Source organism: Electrophorus electricus, unplaced genomic scaffold (genome assembly GCF_041902795.1).
Source record: "Electrophorus electricus isolate QZ-2024a unplaced genomic scaffold, ASM4190279v1 Scaffold121, whole genome shotgun sequence".
NCBI lineage: Eukaryota > Metazoa > Chordata > Actinopteri > Gymnotiformes > Gymnotidae > Electrophorus > Electrophorus electricus.
In genome coordinates, this window is record NW_027658403.1 from 1 (window position 1) to 5,000 (window position 5,000).

The 5,000-nt window shown below is 59.2% G+C and overlaps 3 non-coding genes across 3 annotated transcripts in view; all 3 read left to right on the plus strand.

Moving 5' to 3' along the window:
- Nucleotides 1-1,116: 1,116 nt before the first annotated feature.
- On the plus strand, nucleotides 1,117-2,955 carry LOC145654084 (18S ribosomal RNA). The gene has a single exon (XR_014120315.1). It is a non-coding gene; the product is annotated as an 18S ribosomal RNA (ribosomal RNA).
- Nucleotides 2,956-3,837: 882 nt separating this feature from the next.
- LOC145654082 (5.8S ribosomal RNA) lies at nucleotides 3,838-3,991 on the plus strand. Its single transcript, XR_014120313.1, has one exon. It is a non-coding gene; the product is annotated as a 5.8S ribosomal RNA (ribosomal RNA).
- A 617-nt stretch (nucleotides 3,992-4,608) lies between these two features.
- Nucleotides 4,609-5,000, plus strand: part of LOC145654091 (28S ribosomal RNA) — a 4,149-nt gene continuing 3,757 nt past the window's right edge. Inside the window, exon 1 of the ribosomal RNA XR_014120322.1 lies at nucleotides 4,609-5,000. This exon is cut by the window's right edge and continues 3,757 nt beyond it. This is a non-coding gene — a ribosomal RNA (28S ribosomal RNA).

Below are 5,000 nucleotides of genomic sequence, written 5' to 3' on the forward strand. Positions count from 1 at the left end.
TGACCCTGGACGGGCACGGTCTGTGGTTTGGCCCTTGTCCTAGATGAAATCGGGCACGGGGTTTTCTGGCCAGGTACCATCGGGTTACTGGGAGAGCGGCTTCGGTCTCCAGGTGAGACCAATGGTGAAGCAGCACGAGGCAATGGAGAGCATGCAAAGCGATGGGGAAGCCATGCACGGCAATGGCCACGAAAAAAAAAAAAAAATCACCACGGAAGGAACGTGAAGAACAAGGAGGAGTGTAGTGACACTGCCCAAAGCTGCCCGGTGTTGCAGGGGTCTATTGGTGTGTTGCTTCCTTGTTTGGTAGAGTGGAGTACCAGACCCGCCAGGGGTAGGCAAACCATTCCCCCTACGGTAAGTGAGGAGCCAGCCATTTGACGAGCGGGTGTCCACGTGTACGGGTGCGAGCGCTATCCCCCCACACGGGGTTAGGCCACGGCCTTAGGTGGACGTCTGCCGACCAGCCCCGGCTGATCCAGAACTTCTGATGTGGAGAGCGGTTTTGACAGATCCTCCCTGGTTCTAGCGGGTCAAGCCTCTGATGGGGGGTGGGGGTTATTTGTAACCCATCCCAGAACTCTCTGGGGGAGACTCAGACGGCCAGTCTGTCTACTCAGTTGTCCTATACTGGTGTCTGTGGTTTGGGAGGAAGGGAGTGCCCTGCTTTGTTGGCCTCCTCTTCAAACCTACCTGGGCCCACGAATCACTCTTCTTGGTTACATCACGAAACGTAGGTTGAGCGAGGCTAGGGGGGAGGGAATTCGACGAGGTCTTTCCCTTGTCCCCCCACCAGCGGCCCACGAAAATCAAAACGGCGTGAAGAGAGGGAACGCCGAAAGCACCTGGAGTCGGCCGTCCGCACCTCCGGAGGAGGTGGACGGGGTACGGTGCGGGCATGACCGGATGGGACAGCTTTGCATCAAGGTGAGAGGTCGGCGTCCGAAGGCCAGAGGGCGGTGCGCGAGCACGTTTACACTGGCCGCGGAAGCTGTCCTGGGTAGCCCTGTATGGCGTCTGGACCTGACGGCGCACGCACTTACAACCCGCTGCTTCCTAGCCCCCGGAAGGGGAGGCGGATGTCACTCGTGGTTCATCCCAGACCACGGTGCAAACTACCTGGTTGATCCTGCCAGTAACATATGCTTGTCTCAAAGATTAAGCCATGCAGGTCTAAGTGCACACGGCCGGTACAGTGAAACTGCGAATGGCTCATTAAATCAGTTATGGTTCCTTTGATCGCTCCACACGTTACTCGGATAACTGTGGTAATTCTAGAGCTAATACATGCAAACGAGCGCTGACCCTTCGGGGGATGCGTGCATTTATCAGACCCAAAACCCATCCGGGGGGCTCGGGCCCCCCGGCCGCTTTGGTGACTCTAGATAACCTCGGGCCGATCGCGCGCCCTCCGCGGCGGCGACGTCTCATTCGAATGTCTGCCCTATCAACTTTCGATGGTACCATAGTCGGCTACCATGGTGACCACGGGTAACGGGGAATCAGGGTTCGATTCCGGAGAGGGAGCCTGAGAAACGGCTACCACATCCAAGGAAGGCAGCAGGCGCGCAAATTACCCATTCCCGACACGGGGAGGTAGTGACGAAAAATAACGATACAGGTCTCTTTCGAGGCCCTGTAATCGGAATGAGCGTATCCTAAACCCATGGGTGAGGACCCATTGGAGGGCAAGTCTGGTGCCAGCAGCCGCGGTAATTCCAGCTCCAATAGCGTATATTAAAGTTGCTGCAGTTAAAAAGCTCGTAGTTGGATGTCGGGAGTGGGCTGGCGGTCCGCCGCGAGGCGTGCCACCGCCTGTCTCAGACCCTGTCTCCCGGTGCCCCCCGGATGCCCTTGGCTGGGTGTCCGGACGGGGCTCGGAGCGTTTACTTTGAAAAAATTAGAGTGTTCAAAGCGGGCCCGCTTCTCGCCTGAATACCTGAGCTAGGAATAATGGAATAGGACTCCGGTTCTATTTTGTGGGTTTCCTGAACCAGGGCCATGATTAAGAGGGACGGCCGGGGGCATTCGTATTGCGCCGCTAGAGGTGAAATTCTTGGACCGGCGCAAGACGGACGAAAGCGAAAGCATTTGCCAAGAATGTTTTCATTAATCAAGAACGAAAGTCGGAGGTTCGAAGACGATCAGATACCGTCGTAGTTCCGACCGTAAACTATGCCGACCCGCGATCCGGCGGCGTTATTCCCATGACCCGCCGGGCAGCGTGAGGGAAACCACGAGTCTGTGGGTTCCGGGGGGAGTATGGTTGCAAAGCTGAAACTTAAAGGAATTGACGGAAGGGCACCACCAGGAGTGGAGCCTGCGGCTTAATTTGACTCAACACGGGAAACCTCACCCGGCCCGGACACGGAAAGGATTGACAGATTGATAGCTCTTTCTCGATTCTGTGGGTGGTGGTGCATGGCCGTTCTTAGTTGGTGGAGCGATTTGTCTGGTTAATTCCGATAACGAACGAGACTCCGGCATGCTAAATAGTTACGCGGCCCTCCGCGGTCGGCGTCAAACTTCTTAGAGGGACAAGTGGCGTTCAGCCACGCGAGATGGAGCAATAACAGGTCTGTGATGCCCTTAGATGTCCGGGGCTGCACGCGCGCCACAATGGTTGGATCAGCGTGTGCCTACCCTACACCGAGAGGTGCGGGTAATCCGCTGAACCCCATTCGTGATGGGGACTGGGGATTGCAATTATTCCCCATGAACGAGGAATTCCCAGTAAGCGCGGGTCATAAGCTCGCGTTGATTAAGTCCCTGCCCTTTGTACACACCGCCCGTCGCTACTACCGATCGGATGGTTTAGTGAGGTCCTCGGATCGGCCCCGCCGGGGCTCCTCGCGGGCCTTGGCGGAGCGCCGAGAAGTCGATCAAACTTGACTATCTAGAGGAAGTAAAAGTCGTAACAAGGTTTTCGTAGGTGAACCTGCGAAAGGATCATTAACGGGTAACGCTGTCCGGCGTGCCTCCTCTCCCGACCCCCTCGACTTCGCCGTCCCCCCGCGTCGGGGCCCAGGGTCGAAAGGGTCTTCGGGGTTGCTGTTACACGTGGTCGCTTGCAGGTCAGGCTGGACAGAAGGCATAAAGGAGGAGCCTAGTCCCTCCCACCCCTTCCTCGTCCTCCGCCTCTTCCTCCGCGTCGTCCTTCAGCACCCCCCCCCCGCAGGCCCCGGTATTCTCTGGGTTCCAGCGCGAGAGACGCGTCGTTCAAAAAACTCGGCGTCCCCGCTCGTCGGGCGAAGGCCGGTTTCCCCTCACCTTGCCGGCAGGAGAAGCGCCTGCGAGTCGAGCGGGTCGTACGGGTCCGTCCCGCGCCCTCCCTCTCGCTCGCACGGCCGCTGCCTCCGTCCACCGCGAGGGGTTTTCCTATTTTGTTGTCCTTGTCATTCATCCCCGTCCCCTTGCTCGCTGACGAGCGGACTTTCCGGGGGGGGTTGCGAGCGCTGCTCCTCGTGGGGCAGGCCATGGCCCTTCCTGTGTTCGTCCGCCCACCGGCGTCCTGGGGCGTGGTGGTGGTGGGTGGCGCAGCCGGTTCCCCTGCTTCTCTCTCTCAGAAAGGAGTCTCAGGGGGACCCCCGGCAGGTACCTAGGGCTTGGCCCACGCTACGTGAGTTCCACCCCTTTCGAGGGGTCGGACGGGGCGGGCGCGGAGGGCCGCGGTTCAAAGACTGACTCGTCTGCCACGTGGGGCGTGTGGGCAAAGCGCAACCCCGCGCCCGTTTCAACACTCGCAGACGGGGGCGCCTGACCGGTTGGTGAAACCTTTTAAACCTGTCTTTGTAGTCGTGGTGAAAGACCTAAACTGAGCCTGAAATAAAAGAGTACAACTCTTAGCGGTGGATCACTTGGCTCGTGCGTCGATGAAGAACGCAGCCAGCTGCGAGAACTAATGTGAATTGCAGGACACATTGATCATCGACATTTCGAACGCACATTGCGGCCCCGGGTCCATCCCGGGGCTACGCCTGTCTGAGGGTCGCTATTCCTATCTGTCGGACCTGCCTTCTCAGGCGGGACCGCGGTTGGAGGTTCGTAGGTGGGGGGGTGCCCCCTGGCCTCCGTCTTCCTAAAAGCAGACGGTTCCCGGTCGCTGTCTCGGTGAGATCCGGTCGGTGGGTTCGCTGCGGTTGAGTGCCCGTTCTCCGTGCACAAGCTTCTCCTCCCCCGCTTCGGTTCGTTTCGGTTCGTTTCGGCTCCGCTCCTGGCCTGGCCAGGAACGTGGTCCCCTGCGCCCGAGAAAGAAGCGAGCGTGGCTGCCGGTGGGTTCTCTCCGCTTTGGCTGCCCACGTTTTCGCTTCTTTTCTCACCCCCTGCGCAGGCGGATCACGGAAAGGTGTCTGTTCTGTTCCGTTACGTGCGCGAGCGGAGGGAGGTTGTTGTTACATGCGTTCCCCCCCCCCCTCCCCCGGTGGGGGGGGTGGGGGGGGTCGGGGTTCGGGTGGCTCTGCCTCTGGCGTTTTCCTTACGGGCCGACCTGTCCGTGGCACGTCCGTGACGTCCCGACCTGTGTCCTCGTTAGCCCGGGTGAAAAGGGACTCGTCCCCTAACCCGGCGGTGTTCACGCTTCTGGGCAACCCTCCAGAGCGAACTCGGGAGCGACCTCAGATCAGACGAGACAACCCGCTGAATTTAAGCATATTACTAAGCGGAGGAAAAGAAACTAACAAGGATTCCCTCAGTAGCGGCGAGCGAAGAGGGAAGAGCCCAGCGCTGAATCCCCCGTCCGGGTGCGGGCGAGGGGAATTGTGGCGTATGGAAGTCTGTTTTCTTCCTGGCGCGGGCCGGGGGCCTGAGTCCTTCTGATGGAGGCTCAGCCCGTGGACGGTGTGAGGCCGGTAAATGGCCCCAGCCCCGCCAGGGTAGCGGTCTTCTCGGAGTCGGGTTGCTTGGGAATGCAGCCCAAAGTGGGTGGTAAACTCCATCTAAGGCTAAATACCGGCACGAGACCGATAGCGAACAAGTACCGTAAGGGAAAGTTGAAAAGAACT